We start from the raw sequence: 17,136 nt of genomic DNA, 5'->3' as shown, positions 1-17,136 counted from the left end.
CTCTGACTAGTATTTGTGATAGTGCACTATCACAACTACTAGTCGACTGGGAGACGGGAGCATTACTGAGTAGGAAACCTATCCCACAGAGAACACCTTTGCGATGTATTTTGAAGCACTGGAAAGACGTCGGGGGCGGTGACCCACTAACTCGGAAACCATTAATTGAATATTGCAATCATTGGTGGCCAACGTATCAATTGGAAGGTGGGCACAAATGGCCAGAACATGAGACATTGCAATATCGTACCATCTTGCAATTAATGTTGTTTTGTAAAAAGGAAAGGCAAATGGGAAGAAGTGGCATATGTTGATTTGTTCTTTACACCGTGGAATCATCCCGAGCAGCAGAAACAGCGTGAGGTATGTCCACAAGATTCTACGGCAATGTTTCTGAAAAGAGGAAAACGTGGTGAGAACTTGAAAGAGTGTTGCTCTACTTGTGATACTGGATACTTCGCTTGATGAAACTGACAAGAAAATAGTACTGAATACAGCCAGAAGGCAGGTGCAGGGAGCACATGCTAACGGGAATTTACAGAGAACAATGAATAAGAATTTTCCATCTACAAATCCCGAGTGGGACCCTAATCAGCCAGGACCCAGGGGAATGTTGACTAGATGTCAGAGAGAGATTTTATTTGGAGTAAGACAAGCAATGCCAAAAGCAATAAATTGGTCAAAATTTATGAAGTGAGACAAGAATTAAGTGAGTCCCCTTCAGCCTTTATGGAAAGACTGAAGGTGACCACCAGAAAATATACTCATTTGAACCCAGAAAAACCAGAAAAAGCAATTCAGCTGGTCTCTATATTCATAAGACAATCAGCCCCAGATGGGGGCGGGGGGAGAGAAAACAACCTTCAGAAACTAGAACAACCTGAATCCAGAGATCTGGGTTAAATGCTTGAAGTAGCTTGGCATGAAGGAGACCAGGGGAATCAACCCTAGCTGAACACCTGGTTACACTGAAGCTACGGAATGAAGAAATAGAATTTTTGGTAGATACGGGAGCCACTTATTTGGTATTGAATACACGTGAAGAGAAATTTGATCATAAATCAGTAGATGTTGCTAGCGCAACAGGGCAAAGAAAAATTAGCCCCTCTCAGAGCCATTAAAGTTTAAATTGGAGAAGCAATGGGCAACTCACCAGTTTCTGCATATGCCTGAATGTCCACTGCCTCTGTTATGACGAGATCTATTAGGTCAATTAGATGCTCAAGTAACTTTTAAAGATGGAGAGATTAAATCACTAATACCAGAATCAAAAGCCACAGAGGCGAGAGCGTTTATGTTACAGGATTCCTCCAGGGAGGAACGGGTTCCCGAGGAAGTGGAAAACGTAGTAATTCCTTTGGTTTGAGCGAGCGGAGCTCCGGAGCGATCTAAGTGGGCAGAGCCGGTAAAAGTAACCTTAAAGCTTGGAGCCAAGCCCGTAAGACAAAAACAATACCCTATTAAGCGAGAGGCTCGAAAAGGATTACAGAAGTTAATTATAAAATTTTTCAGAATATGAGCTTTTAGTGGAATGTGAATCAGAATATAGTACTCCTGTGTCGCCAGTAAAGAAATCTAGAGGCAAAGAGTATTAGCTAGTTCACCATTTAAGGGCTATAAATCAGGTGGTCCAAGATATACATCCGGTAGTAGCTAATCCATACACTTTACTGACCTCTTTTAAAGGAGGAGCATAAATGGTTTACTGTACTAGATTTGAAGGACGCCTTCTTTTGCATACCTCCAGGCATAAAAAGTCAAAGCCTATTTGCTTTGCAATGGGAAAGCCCCACCACAGAATGAAAGACACAGCTACCATGGACCGTACTTCCACAAGGATTTAAAAATAGTCCTACGATACTTGAGACTCAGCTGGCAAAAAAAAATTAGAGATATAGAAAAAACAGAACCCAGGGAGAGGCATCTTGTTACAGAATGCGGATGACATTCTGATAGCGGCACAAAGTAAAGAAAAATGTTTTGAAATTTTTAAATTTTCTGGGCCAAGGAAGATGCGGAGTTTCCAGAAACAAAACCCAAATAGGAAAAGAAGCAGCCATTTATTTAGGATTTGAAATATCTCAAAGACAAAGACAATTAGAAAGTGAAAAGAAAGAAACTATTTGTCAAATTCCCGAACCTAGCAGCCCGAAGGAACTGAGAGCTTTTCTGAAAACAATGAAATAGCATCAGCTCTGGATTCTGAACTGTAGACTGTATGTAAAACCATTATTTGAGGCATTGAAAGACTCAAAAGGATAAATATTTAACCTGGACGCCCGGATGCCAAACGGCATTCAAAGAACTGAAAAGAGCCTCGATGATGGCCCCTGCATTAGGCCTACCTGATTTCGCTAAACCTTTTCAGTTGTTTGTCCACGAAAGACAACATTTAGCCCTTGGAGTGCTGACACAGCGACTGGGAACCTGGAAGAGACCTGTGGGCTACTTCTCCAAACAACCTGACCACGCGAGTAAAAGATGGCCTAGGTGTTTACGGGCAGTAGCAACAACAGCGCTGCCGATCCGGGAAGCCCCAAAGTTAACAATGGGACAGAAGATGACAGTATATGTCCCGCACATAGCGGTGACTGTTTTAGAACAAAAGGGGGGTCGTTGGCTATCCCTTAGCAGAATGTTGAAATATCAAGTTGTTCTGTTAGAACAAGACGATGTGGAATCGAAGACTACTGCTATACTGAATCCTGCTATGTTTTTAACAACAGAAAACCTTACGGACAATTTAGAACACGATCGCTTGCTAACTATTGAACAAGTCTATTCCAGCAGACCAGACCTGAGACACAAACCTCTGGGAAAATCCTGATCTGGAGTTGTTTACAGATGGAAGAAGCTCTGGGCGAGAAGAGAAGCGAATGGCCGGATATGCTGTCGTTATCGCCGCCGAGGGAATGGAGTCAGGGGTGCTGCCTGCAAACACCTCAGCACAGAAAGCAGTATTGGTAGCATTGAAGCGAGCTCTGCGAATGGCAGAAGGACAAAGGATAAATATCTAGACTGATTCCAAACGTGCATTTGGTGTGATCCACGATCATGGAGCTATTGGGAAGGAGAAAGGACTGCCATCAGCCCAAGAATCATCAATACAGCATAAAGAAGAAATTCTCCAACTTCCGGAAGACGTGCAGAAACCAAAAGAAGTGGCGGTAAAGCGTTGCAAAGCTCATCAATTTGGCCAGACGGCTGTAAACATAAGCAAACGACTGACCGATAAAGCTGCAAAGAGGACTGCAGAGCAAGGTATCCTTGCACTAGTACCAGTAAAACAGATCAGAATTCCAAAGTTGAAACCGAGATATAATAAATTGGATGAGCAATTAGCAGAACAATTGGAAGCGTCACAAAACACAGAGAGATGGTAGGTAACACCAGAAAAACAAGTAATAACAACAACCACCCCACAAGTTATGACAGAACTTGCAAAAGAAAACCATGAGCAAACACATTAGGGTGTAGGCGCTACGGTTTTGAGTTTAAAAACATCTGTAGCGTGTGTAGGCACGACAAGAATAGTTAAACCCATAGTAGCTAAGTGTCCAATCTGTCCTAGAAATAATCCCCTGAACCAAAGGAAACAACCTTTAGGAGTAACAAAACAAAAAATTCTCCCGGAAATTATTAGCAAATTAAGTTCTCTGAGTTACCCAGACAAAATAGAGCAGTATTTGTCAGTGCTGATTGACAAATTTTCTAGATGGCCAGCAGCTTTCTCGTGCTGCACCGACAAAGCTAGAGTAGTAGTTAAAACGTTGCTGAAGGAAATAATACCAAGATTTAGAGTGCCAACGGGAATGTCCTCTGATAGAGCACCACATTTTTTTGCAGAGGTACTTCAACAAATTAATAAAATTTTGGGTAGAAAATGGGACCTGCATACACCCTGGAGACCACAATCAAGTGAAAAATTTCAGAACATGAAGCAAACACTAAACTGACATAGTGGAATATTATTGATCTAGGATGGAAGTATTGAGAAAATTATTATTTCAGAACTTCCAAACAGGGGAAATGTAACCAAAGTGATGAAATCAACCAGAGACGGTGTTCCATTACGGGAACATGGAGCGTACCAATCAGCGCACCTGTCGATCTGCATTTTAGTCCCTAGGCGATCGTTAATGTCAGCAGAACAACAGACAACGTGCTTCTGTCAGAAAAGGATGACAAAACGCGGTTTCGCTTAGCGGACTGAGAAAACTAGCCAAGACTGCCAAGATTAAGAGCCAAGAAGGTAAAAGGTAATTCCGGCAGGGGGAGATCGCGACCACCGACTCACAGACCACCACCGACCCAAGTAACAGAAGAGAACAACGGAAGAGGACAACCGAGCCTGCGCAGCGATTTACATACGGAACGAGCAAGTTTGTACCAATCAGCAGACAGGACAATAATGAATATGTATGAATACGTAAAACATTGATCTACAAATTGTACGGGAAAGGTGCGTGAGGTACGCACGCCAGGAGGAGCGATCCCCCGTGCATCCGGCGCCGCGAATAAAGAATGCCTGCTCTTTAATACTAAATTGGTGTTGAGGAGTCGTTTCCGATTTTAACGCGTTTTTCGGTAACACAGGAAGTCAGATCAAGAGAGCCAGAGAACAACAAAACACCGACAGGCTACAGGACAGAGCAGGAGGAAAAAAAAAAAAAAAAACGGAGCCAGAGCCAGGCAGAGAGAGGCGGAGAAAGAAAAAGGAGCCACAGGCTACAGGACAGAGAGAGGGAGGACTGAAAAGATGGGGAGGCAGGGAGACACTCAGAGCGAGATGGAGAAAGAAGGTGCGGGGGGGGGGGGGGCGCAAAAAAAAAAAGTAAATTTTGCAGCAGGTAAGGAAAGAGAGGGGGCCGGGGGAGAGACAGGGAGGGCCCAGGACGCACAAGAGAGGCAACGGGGCCCCACTGGCCCAGGACTCACCGCGACTCTCGCTCTCAGCGCTGCTGGCACAATTTAGCCGTTCACATGCTTCTTTCCCCTCCTCTCCTCCCTGCCTCTTCTGCAGCTCCAGACTCTAGGCCGTCCTCCACCTGAAGAGAATACGTGGGTGTCTTACAGCTCTTACCAGATGAGGCTTCCTAGGCACGTAGCCTAGCTCGCCCGTGCTGGAGCTGGGGGCAGGCGCACGGGGCAAGGGGGGCCAGGGGAGGCTGAGGGGGAGCTCTGGTGAGCTGGGGAGTCGGCCATCTTCTGCACCCAGAAGCTGCAGGGGGAAAAGGTCATCATCCTCCTCCTCCTTTCCCTCTTCCCTTCTATCAGCTCCCGGGTAACTCCTAGGGCTGCCCTCACCCGCTCGCCTTTAGCATACCAGAAGCCTGCCTCGGCAGGTCATTTGAAGCTTCCCATCCCACCAGCCCCAGTAGTACAGGCACACAAGGAGATACCCCTGCACCCACCAAAGGGGCTCGCTCACCTCGCCGGCAGCCCTAGGCCTCACCCGACACAGGGAATCGTGTCCGACACACCACCACGCTGCAGCAAGAGCAGAGGAGGCCTTTCCTTACCAGGAAGCAGCAACGAGCACGGCGGCATCACCTCGCAGGCACCGCAGCATCGCAGGGCTGTTACCTGCGGAGAGAGCAATGGGGATCACAGGGACGCCACCGCGCGTGCGCGGCTCCCGGGCTCAGTACCCAATTCTGGTCGCTGGGCAGCAGCATTATCTGAATTACTCTTCTCGATTAATACCATCCAGAAACCGTAACTTGGCTGCATCCACAGAGCTTCTATTCCTCTGCACCTTTCCCCCTCGCAGCCCCAGCAGCGCCATTCATTGCCTCTGCACCAAACAGCAAAGTGTCTCGAGGGAGGAGAAGCAGCACAGCAAACCTGGGGAACAAGGTTGGGTTCCCACCCCCGCAGAATAAGCCCCAGGAACTGCTTGTAGGCATGTGGCATCAGGGTTGTGATCGGGTTTTGGTTTGGTTTTCTTTTTTTTTCCCCCGCCTTCTTTACATAATGTAATAATTGGGGTTGCTTTTCCAAACTACTGAGTTCTGTGGGGATTTTTTGTGCTTTTGCCCTACAAAAAATGGTCATTTTCACTTTCGGTTTTGTGCATGAGAATGGTTGGCGGGTGCTTTTAGGTTGTTGTTCCTTCCCCCCACCCCCTTTTTTTTTTCCTTTCCAGCCGCACAAATCCAGCTGGAGTTGGCTTTCCCAGAAGCCCCAAGTTGTTTTCTTTCCACCAGAATTCTTCCTGTATTTTCACCCCTCATTGCAGGCCCAGAGTAAGGGGTTTGAGGTATTTTTGTGCCCAGGCAGCAGCTCCCAGGCTGCATAAGCAGCCCCACAGGGGGAAGTCCCCGTTTGAGGGAATCGGCCCCAAATTGGGATGGGAAAGTGAAGAGAAGGAGAAAAAACCCTGAATAACCTGAAAAAGAACACCTACTCCAGCCCACCAAGCACCGGTCACCTTGCCTGACTCACCTCCAGGGCCCACATCACGCTCGGCTCATCGCTTAGCACCCTCAGATCACAAAAAAAAAAAAAAAAAAAAGAGTAAAACCCATAATGGAGCCCTATAGCCATCAGTCACATCTTCCCTCCAGTACTACACACAGACTCACCTTCTTACAGCGCTCCCCTGGGCTCTCCTCCGTTGCCCTGCACGACTCATCCATCTGCACCTGGAAAAACAGTGTTACTGAACAAGTCACCTGGAGGCACAGCAACAGCTTAACCATTCCACAGCTCCTGCGCCCACGTAGGAATACCATCTAGAGCCCAACTACAGCCTGCCGTTAAAGGAAATGCATTAAATCAAACGTTAAGCCCTCGCACATACAAGCCGGAACAGCAAAAACACGGCACGCTCGCGCACCCAGGGCGCAGCCCGACGGAGGTCCACGCGCACCTCGCCGGTTTGATGCGGAGCCACCCAGCATCCCTGCGAGCACAGCTGCAGGCGCAACAGCAGTTTCACCTACACCCATCTCGGCACGCAGCGCTTCTGAAGCTTTAAGCTGAAAGCCCTACCTTGACGCTTGGCCACACTAGAAGCGAGCCGTAGCTAGGACTCCACAGAAACACAAATTGCACACCCACAGCGGCGACAGCCTTGCAACTACTTAGACCAGGAACAACAGAGGAAAGTAAAACGGCTTCATCACCCGCACAGGAAAAGCGGCAGACGGAGGCAAAGGGTCAGCATTCATAGCCCTTACAGAACACAGGCGTTCTCTCTCCTTCCATTCCTAAACCCATCCCTTAGGTCTAAATATCGCAGCCCTGCTGTGGCAATAGCGAGAGCGGGGAACGAGAGCCCTGCCGCCGGCCATTTGTGCGGCAGGACACAAAAACAGAGGGACATGTTTTGCCACACACAACCCTGAATCTCCTGAAAAGTTATGTTTACCAAAAATAGGCATTTGGAACATATTGCCAAAAACAAAACATTCGGCAATAAAACTTTTATGTGTTTGACACCCGCACATTTTTTGGGAACTTGCTATTTGCTTCCTGGTTTTGCTGGTCTTCCCTCAGAAGTTCTACCTGCAGCCAAGTTATTCCCACCCGCCCGACCGGTTCAAGCATTCACCTTCCTGGTATTACCAGCACATTGAGACACAGGCGAGGAACTTAACTGCTCTTCTAAAACTATCCAAATGACAATTACAGCCCTGAAAGAGGAGTGGAAGAGAAGAACAGGAGAGATCAGGCAGCAAAAATGCTCTGCAGGCTGCTGCCAGCCAACACTGCACTCTTTTGTTAAAGCCACCCCGCCCCCCCAAATGCAAACAAAAAAACCCCCCATGACTTCATGAAGTGCGTGGGTTTTTTTTCTTTTCAGTAGTCCTTTTGGAGCTCATCCCTGTCTCAGCATCTTGTCTTGTCAGAGCATGAAGTGCAGATGATCTGTATCCCGATGACATTTGCATGGGATGAATACATTTTCAGAAATAGACCCGATCCGTGAGACTCCTGTCACCTTTGTGGTTTTAATAATCGTAACTCAATTTTATCGACTGACACACTTGTGAGAAAACTAATTAACTTGAAACGTAGCCTCTCCTCGGGGAAAAAATGTGTTAGACACCAAATGAAACCGATTCAGAGCTCCAAACCACGATGGAGCCGATAGAGCTGTTGTGACTTAGTTTGTATGTTTAATTAATTGGTTAATAACTCTTCTAAGCAGCGCAGAATGAAGAGCTGGACCCAAAGAGGGTGCGCTGCGCTGGATCCAAAAAGCACCCTTCCTCCAGAGACCCGCCTCAGGTGGCGAGTTCGCTCTGGTGCATGCCGGCCTCCCGAACTTCGGGGTCCGATGTGACCGGACCCCCACCTCCGGGGAGGGTCCTCGTACCCTGCCCAACCCTTGCTTTCCCCTGCAGCACCCGATGCCCCCACGCCACCCCCACAAGCAGCCAAACCGGCTTCTGCTTTTGGCCCCCAAACCAGCTCACTTTGGGACCGGTTCTGAGCCAAAAAGCCCAGCTGCTGAGCCTGTTCTCAAGTCCCAAAAGCACAGCACTTGACCTCTGCTCCTCAGCCCAAAACCACACCACTTAGTCCCCTCGCTCAGGCCCTCAAAACACACGACTCGATCTGTTTCAGGGCCCCGGCGTCAGCCACAGGAGCCTGCTCTCAAGGCCCAGGAACAGAAGAGCTGTGCTCTCCACGCTCAGGGACCAAACCAGCTGAACCTGGCTGCGTCCCGGCCCCCTCCGCAGTCCCCACGGGCAACGCTCAGGGCCGCGGAGAGCGCAGCCACCCCGCAGCCCTGCACCCCCACGGCCCACGCGGGCACTGTCGGGGAGGCCTTGGGAACTGAACTGCGCGGGCCCGGCCCCGCACCCCGGCGGGGCAGCCCAGCACCGGCCCGGCAGCGCTTTCTTCCTGCTCTCGCAGGCCTCGTTTCCCCGGCAGCGCCGGGCCCGCACCCCAACCCCACAGGGGGCCGGGCCCAGCCCGCCTCCAGCAAACCGCGGCGGCAGCAGCCGGGGTCCCTGCCTGCCTCGCGGGCAAGGGGGGACCCGCCCGGCACCGCAGGAGCCCCCGCCGGGGTCGCCGCCGCCGCCGCCAGACCCCGACGAGGAGCAGTCGAGAGCCGGGTGGGGCTGCCCCTACTCCCCGGGGACGGGCACGGGCTCGGCCCCAAAACCCAACCACCGACCCACGACAGCGCTCGGCCCGGGGCCGCTGCTGCCCGCACCCCGCCGCCCCCCCGGGGGCTCCGCGGACCGGGAGACCCCACAGCCCAAACCCGCCGACCCACAGCGCGCCCGGCCATGCGGCTCCTCACCTGCTCTGGCGCGGCTCCGGCTGCCCCACGGCCCGGCACGGAGCCGAACCCGGCCACCGGACCATCCGCCAACCCCCCCAACCCCCGGACGCTCCGGGACGGTTCTCGTCCCTTTTCGCTCTGACGCCTCGAGCCGAGCCGGCCCCGCTCCTCCGAGCTACCGGCGGTGCCCGCTCTGCTGCTCGGGGCCGGGCCCTGTTCTCGCCCGGACGCGAGAAGCCGCTCCGGGGTCTTCTCGGTGCGTCCAGCCCCGTGCCGTGCCGGAGCGGGGAGAGCCGGGTACGAGCGCGGAGCCCTGGGGCAGGGGTTGCCCCAGTGCCGCCGACGGTGTGTGGGGGGGTGTCGTCGTCCCCCGCCCCACGCGGGGGGCGCACACACGGTACACCCGCGGGCAGGGGCATCCCCGGGGAGCCGTGCGGCCGGGCTGCGCCGTAGGAGGGGAAGGTGATGTTGGTTTCCCATTTTCCCCGCAAACTGATCCTCCCCCCCGGCCCCCCTTTCCCGCGCGTTACAGCCCGCGAAAAAGCTTTTAACAACCCGATCGACAACACTCCCTTTATCCCTCTTCCAGCAGCAGCAGCAGCAGCAGCAGCGAGAGATTAAGGCAACTGCAGCAGAGGGGAGGAAGGCAAGGAGAGCCTTTTCAAGCAAGGGCAGGACAAAATGCACGGCGTGGACAGGCACAGGAGAGGCTGCATTATCTGGAAAGCACAACGCCTGCCCAAGGGCAGAAAATAAGGAACGAATTGTTTCCAAGGAGCTGCAGCAGACGAATCACCTTTTTCTTTATTGCACTCCTGCCCTTTGTTATCCAAAGCGATAGGCTTCACCACCGGGCAGAAAATAGCTGCCTAGATTTACACGGACAACCAGAAACAATCAAGCCACCCAGCAAGAAGTTCGCAGCAGAGGTATAACCCATCAGCAGCTAAAACATTTGTTACGCAGGCACAACTAGGCACTAAACAAAGGCTTTCCAACTCTGGAGGTCTAGAACAGGTAGACATTAGCACAGAAGCACAAGGGGCTCCGTCACACTGCACAAATCTCCCCGTGCCTACACACGCACACGTTCAGAAGTTAGTTATCAGAAAACGCCCGACTCAGCCATTTGCCACAGTCACGAGACTCACGAGGTGGGCTCAGAGTTTTAAGGCAAGAAATACCTCCCCCACCCCCCACCAGAGATCTTTCAGGCTCCAGACCTGCCATCTCCCCGCACCAAACGTAACCGGCCAAAGGGTTTCAGGTGACCCAAAACACAGTACACAAAAAATAACCGGGGAGAGCCCTACATTGTGGAAAAGCGAACGATGCCCGACCGGGGCTTCTCTGCGGGGCCCGGCCCCCGCCCCGCCCCCGGCCCGACCCGCACGGAGATACCCCCCGGCCCGCGCCAGGCCTCACCTCACACGGAGACCCACCCGCTGCCCGAACTCACCCACCAGCGCTCTCCGGCCCCCGGACACGGCCGCGCTGCTCTCTCAGGCGGCTGCCGCAGGCGAGGCTCGGGCACCGCCAGGCCTCCAGGCGTCCCGAGGGGCTGCCGGCCACCGCAGGGGATGGCTGCCGGCGGCCGGACCGCCGCGGCGCTCCCCGCCCAGCTCCGAGCAGGCTCCGCCGGCCGCGGGCTTCCCACGCCGGGCCGCAGAGGGGCCCCGGCACCGCACAGGGACGCCTCGCGACCCGGCCGCCACACGCACCGGCCCTTCGGCCTCCACACGCACCGCTCCCGCCCCCGCTCCGACGCGCCGCGCACGCGCCACCGGAAGCCCGAGCCCCGCGGGGCGGCCCTTAAAGGGCGGCCGGAAGGAGCGGCCCCCACCGGCCCCGCCCCCGCGCCGGACCGCCCCCGCGCCCAGCCGGTGAGCGCCAGCGCCCCCTGCTGGCCGGGCCGCGCTCAGCTCGCGAGGGCGCCGAGGGCCGGGCGGGGCGGGGCGGGACGCCCCGGCTCGGGGCCAGCGCCTTCTCGGGGCGAGCGGGAAACCCCTGCGGGCCCCGGTCACGGCCGGGCAGAGCCGCGCGCCCTCCGAGAGCTGCTGAACGGGGCTGCCGCTCGTGACACATACCGAGCCGTCTGCGACGGGAGCGGGCAGAGGAGGAAGAGGCCGGCGGCCGCGGGGCCTGGCCGCAGGCGGGGGGGGGGGGCTGGGGCCCGGGGGGCCGCCCTGCTGGGTCACTGCCCTGCGCCGCACCGCGCTGGGGGCTGGGGCCCGACCGGCGCCGGGCGACCGGGGGCAGCCACTAGCAGGGGGCCTGAGCTTAGCCACGGCCTGCAAAACACCCCGAAGCGTGAGACGCTGCAAGGCCAAGGTGGTCCTTGGCAATGGGGGCGCCTGGGCTCGGCCTCCGCCTTACCTGTCCTGGGTCTGCGTGGCGTTCCAGGGGAATGGTGTTTTCCTTGTGCGGAAGGTGGGCTGGCCGGTCGGCCGTGCCCCGGCCGTTACCGATCCTGCCAAAGGCGCTCGCACGCTCTGGCCCATTACTGCTGCGGTACCGCGCCGTAGCAGAAAGGTGTTGTGTTTTCTCACAAAAAGCCTCCTATGGTCAGTTGAAGAAATAACCTCCTTCCGTGGCACTGACTCTTCGTACAGTCCATAGCCGGCTTTCGGCTTTTGTCTTTACAGCATTCAGTTTGCTTTCTGCCTAGCTTTCTACCTGCTGTGAAACATTTGGATGGTTTTTTCTTGTTGGTTTTTTTTCCCCCTACTTGCTCCACAACTCCCACACCAACCACCCAGCGCGGCTCGCCTTTCAGCCCCCAGACCGAGGAGCCTTGCCCTGGGACGGCCCTTACATGTCAGCAGAGTTGTTCCAGCTCTCACCCTGTCCCTACCCAGCTGAGGACGTCTGTGTCCGTGGGAGACACCCAGACACTCCCCCTGCAGCGTGGCAGCCCCCTGCCCCGTCAGTGAAAACTGCGGCAATATCGGCTAAGTTTAAAAGCGTCGGCAGGAGGTGCAGAATACGTAAATAAAGCGGCGGTTGGCTGCCGGGTATGGGTGCGATATAAATACCTTTTGTTTACAGGCCTTCGTGCCTATTCAGCGTTGAACGGCACCGCAGCCCACCCACCCCGGGGCTCACGGGGCTCGGAGAAGGGTCTCTCCAAGGGCACAACCTAAGGCAGCGCAGGAAGCCCAGCTGCCACGCTCCCAGTCGCTACGGGACACTTGCTTACAGCTACACCGACGAGGGTACGGATGAGGCTGGAACTAGCAGAAATGCTGACTCTTCTGGCCTTTTATTTGTGGAAGGTACAGCGCGCGAGCCTCGGCGGCTCACAGGAGAAGCGCGCAGTGCTGCCTAACTCTCATTCTCAGCTCACGTACTACTGCCAAAGCTCCTGCCCTGTGCTGTGCCAGATGCCGGCTGGCGTGAGCACCTGGGCTCCTGAGGGACCCCCTTGTCCTGAGAGCCAGAGGTACTCACTTCCCTTTGCATGAGGCCTGTAGGAGATATACCCTGCAATTTAAAAAATCCGTATCAAATGTGGCAGACTCAAAAGAGGGCATTTTTAAAAAGGCAGGTTTGTTTTCTTTGTTAACTTTACGATCTACAGCCTAGCAAAGAGCTCCCTTTCAGTGTCAGTCGCTTGGCTTTCTCCCCTACTGACGAGGTCCCAGCCTCCCGGTGAGATCTCGCTGGAGATATTCTGAGTTTCCCTCGAGTACGTGGCTGCCCTGGCCCGAGGCCAGCGAAGAAGCTGACTTTGCCCGTGCCTGAATCAGCAACACGTCCAGCAGGCGACTTGCAGAGCCCAGGGAACCCTCGTAAAGAGGTTTGGGGGTGGGGCGCGCCACATCTGCGGCATCGGCCGTGGGAAAGGACCGGCGCAGTAAAACAGGTGGGTGAAACCGCGGTCCGCGCCAATACGTGCTGCTGCCTGGGGCATCACTTTGCTGCGGGTCAAGTCAGATGCTCTCTGTAAGAGTCAGTCAGGGTAAAGGCAGCAGCAGATTTCTTTTCTGCTCATTTTAACAAAGGCTGGACGGAGCCCATAGAGGAAGGCACTACGCGTCTTGCTGGGTTGGTTTCCCTGCCTTCTCGTAAGCTGTCGCGGAAACTTGCACGAGCAAAGCCTGTGCAAGCTGATGACAGCCACACACGGTTGAAGAGGGAGCAGACGGTGAGAGCAGAGGTGCGCGCTCAGGCTGTGCGCTGGAAGCTAATGCCAATGCTGCAAAATAAAGAGTGGATTTTCTTTTTTGGGTTTAGGTGAGCGCTAAACATGACATGTGCATATGTGCGTGTGTCTCTCGCAGGTTTTTGTCATACACCCCACCCTCCCACCCCAAAAAAACAACCCACACATGCCACGCGTTAAACAGTGGTTTTCCGTTGTACTTAGAAGTGCTTACATAGGTGTGTTGGTTTTTTTCTTTTTTATTTTTTAATGCAGAAACAGCAATACGATAGATTTAATACAGCTAGCAATTAGATGGGTGTAGCTTTAGAGCGTCGGCTGTTTACAAAGCAACCGCACACCTTCTTTAACTCACAGTTTAAACAAATGAACTTGCAGTGCATCACACGTGCTTTGTACAGTCACGTTCCACACGGCAGGCCAGATGCTTCACCCTGCCTTGTCCTTGTTGCCCCGACTCCAACGGGACCGCCGAGGCCATCCTGGGGACAGCGCCGCTTTCTAGCAGCTGGGTTGCTTGCCTGGACGCCCCACAGACAAAGAGTCATTTCCCCACTGAACCTCTTCTCAAATAACTTCCTAGCCCTGCAGGCCCCACGTCCTTTGGTTCATATTTCCTTTTTTCCGGGCTTGATGCACAGGACCGACGATTTCCAGAAATAGAAACAGAGGCTGATTCAGTCCAGGCTCAACATTCTCTGACCTAAACCAAACTGTCTTCGAAGAGATAGCTGTACCGTAGGCACCACCTCGGGAACAGAAGTTGCCCTGTCATAAAAAAAAAAAAAAAGAAGGAAAACAAGGCATTTCAGGCTGAGGAGGCTGAGCGGTGTGCTGGGGGCGGTGGGGGTTGGAAAGAAACAGTTCAGACGATTAGAGCGAGCTTAGCGTTGCAAAGCGTGCCATTATTTTTAATTTGGCAGTCAGAAGACAATAGATTCTGACACTGATTTCCTGTGTGCTGCGGGAGTTCTCTCCTCAGCATTCCTGTGCACCATTTTACTTTTGTGTCCCGTCCGCTTCGCTTTTGCGCTGTAGCTCTCCGGTTCTAGCTACGCTTCCCACCACCCCCATTACTCTTTGACAAGCCCAGCTCTCACTGTGCTTCCCTTCCCTTCCCTTCCCGTATGCGCGTGCAGGGAAAAGCCCGCGCGTCTGCCACTACAGGACACGCTCTGGGAGGCAGGAGAGATGACGACGCTCCCTGACAGAGGACACAGCTGAGGGGCGGTCCGCCGGGGCTGGGGAGATGGCAGCACCTTCCCTCAGCTGCCCCATCCGAGCACGGGTGCAGGTGAGCACTGAGGAGAGACAAGCAGGCAGGAGCCGCAGAGCGAGAGAGAAAATAAAATTCACGGGTGGGTGCTACTTGCGTCTCATTTTTAGCGCAAGGGATGAATTCTCAGCACATTCTTGGAGCTGCCCCTTTGGGACTCACGGAGAAGAGGGAGGTTGGCCACGCGGTGCAGCCCAGCTCTGCTTCCCCTAAATGGTTTTACTGTTCAGGTGTTGCCCTAATCTGGCCGGTACCCCTGCAAAGAGTTTGGGATTTCTGCTGCCTCTCCGGGCCAGCCGCAGACCCTGACTTCATCGCAGCGAATGACCCTGCGCTCGTCAGAGCGGTTGCCGAGTCACATCCCGCTGCCTTCCCTGCAGAACCGGTGACCCTTTTTCAGCCCTTGCCCCCTCTTCTCTCAGCTCGTTGCCCATCCCTTTTTCAGGGCCGGCACCGATCCCGCCTCCAGCTCGCCCTGTCTCCACCTGCGAGCGCCCAACAGGAGCTAAATGTCTCCTCAAGGACGCACGGAAGAGACGCGCAGGTAACCCAGCACAGACCCCCTGCAAACATCTTCTTTCCATTTTCTTTCCTCTCCTGACACGAAGAGATGACTTAGGAAAAAGCGTACTGCTCACACTTCACCTGCACTGCTTCTACTTTCACTTTCGCTCTCCTTGGCAGTAATTAATAGCGGTGGCTGGGGGGGCTGGGGCATTCCCCCAAAGCGGCTGCAGTTACATCCGGGCGGTTGTGGCACTCCATTAGCTCTGTAGTTTTTAAATCTAAATCTTCTGGAATTGTTAGTTCTGCTCAGGAATCACCCGTACCTGCAAATTTTCTTAATAGCTACGCTTGACCCCAGCCACTGTTTAACAGCTCACCTTTATTTCTCTTCATTTAAGAACCTAAAGCTTCGTTTACTGCTTGGGTTGGAAGCAGGAGCTGTCGCTGCCTCTGAACTTTCTAACAGCCCTGTTACAATTTCAGTACTACCCGCTCCCAATTTAGCTTTCCGGGTCGATTTTCATTCTAGATTCGAAAATTTCCTTATTTTGTTTCTGATCAGGAGTCATTAATGCCTGCAGTTGATTTAGTAACGGCTGTATTTAGATTGAGCTATTAATGACTCGCAACTCTATTTATGGCATAAAAAAGGACTGCCTTTATTTTTTTTAACTACAGATTAGGAATAATGACTGCCTGGTTTGTTCAGTAATAGGTGTGATTAAATTTAGTCACGACTCCTCCCTAAATAATATGTATTTATTTGCACTCTAACAATTTAACCTTCCCTTTACCGGCCAGGGGCACCGACAAGTGCCCGTGCGTACCTCCGCTCCCCCTGCGCCGGCTCCCCAGGGAACAGCCTCTTACCCTGACCAGAGTCTGCAGCGGCCCGTTGTCATCCCAGCTCCTCGCCCTCGAGAAAGCGGCCGCCTGAAGCGGCGGCAGCTCCGCTGCTGCCCAGAGGGGACGGAAATGGCGCGGGGTAAAGCTCTCCGGGCCGCCTGCGTCCCGCGCGGAGGCGGTGACCTCAGCAGCCTGTACGCTGTTGGGGCCGAGCCAACAACCTGAGGAGGAGTCGCAGGGTGTAGCTGTTTCTGCAACAACCACGCTTTCCCGCCTGGCTGGACAAGAAAGCGGGGCCTGCGGGGGCCTGGAGAGGCAGCATCGCTGCAGGTTGTGCCACGGCTGTTGAGAGGCCAAGGCAACACCTGAAACAGTGAACGGCACAACTAGTGAAAACCCCCAAGGTTCCGGGTTCAGTAAAGACAGGAATTGCAGCAGCACAATAAAATGATCTCACGAGGGGAAAAAAAACAGCAAAGCAAAAACCAAACCCCAAACAGAACACCATACCACTAACCCGTCTCACCGCCCCCTCAGCGCCCAAAACAGCATCCTGGGAGAAAAAAAGCAAAGCAGGCCACAAGGGACCTTTCTAGTACAGATGCCGCCAAAGAGTGCCAAGCTCTGGAATCCTTACCTCAGGCAACGCCTCCGCTTCTCTAAACGCCAGAGCACGCCTGCCCGGGGGGCTGAGACAGCCCCAAAGCTGCGACCGCCCGAGGGAACACGGGAGCACCGACGCCAGAGAAGCCCAGGGCCAGAGCCGGGGCTCTTCCACCCCCGGGCCCCGCCCCCGCCCTTCCCACAGCGCCCCGCGAAAGGGGCGGGCCGAGCCCCCCGGGGGGTGAAGGCCCCGGGAGCCGTACGAGAGCCGCCTGGAGTTCCCGGCACGGGAGGGAGGGGGGAGAGAAAACACCCAAACCGAGCCCCCCGAGCGGAGCAAACACAGGCTCGGGCTGTTGCCGGGGGGTGGGGCCTGTCGCTAAGGGGAGAGAGCCGGCACCGCCCCCCGGGCCGTTGCCGGGGGGTGGGGCCTGTCGCTAAGGGGAGAGAGCCGGCACCGACCCCCGGGCCGTTGCCGGGGGGTGGGGCCTG

General features: G+C 54.3%; 1 long non-coding RNA gene across 4 annotated transcripts; it reads right to left on the bottom strand.

Moving 5' to 3' along the window:
• Positions 1-13,881: 13,881 nt before the first annotated feature.
• LOC142050875 (uncharacterized) lies at positions 13,882-16,814 on the bottom strand. Of its 4 annotated transcripts, none has more exons than XR_012658185.1 (3): positions 16,679-16,814; positions 16,023-16,406; positions 13,882-14,180 (listed from the first exon to the last, which is right to left on the bottom strand). It is a non-coding gene; the product is annotated as an uncharacterized LOC142050875 (long non-coding RNA). The 4 variants fall into 4 exon arrangements; XR_012658184.1 differs by having other exon boundaries at positions 13,887-14,180; positions 16,066-16,406; positions 16,679-16,813; XR_012658186.1 differs by lacking the exon at positions 13,882-14,180 and adding an exon at positions 14,791-14,897 and having other exon boundaries at positions 16,066-16,406; positions 16,679-16,813.
• Between the last annotated feature and the right edge of the window lie 322 nt (positions 16,815-17,136).

The sequence above is a fragment of the Phalacrocorax aristotelis genome, unplaced genomic scaffold, assembly GCF_949628215.1.
Source record: "Phalacrocorax aristotelis unplaced genomic scaffold, bGulAri2.1 scaffold_39, whole genome shotgun sequence".
NCBI classification, from domain to species: Eukaryota; Metazoa; Chordata; class Aves; order Suliformes; family Phalacrocoracidae; genus Phalacrocorax; species Phalacrocorax aristotelis.
Note: the sequence above shows the minus strand (reverse complement) of the source record. Positions and strands in the feature narration are given on the sequence as shown.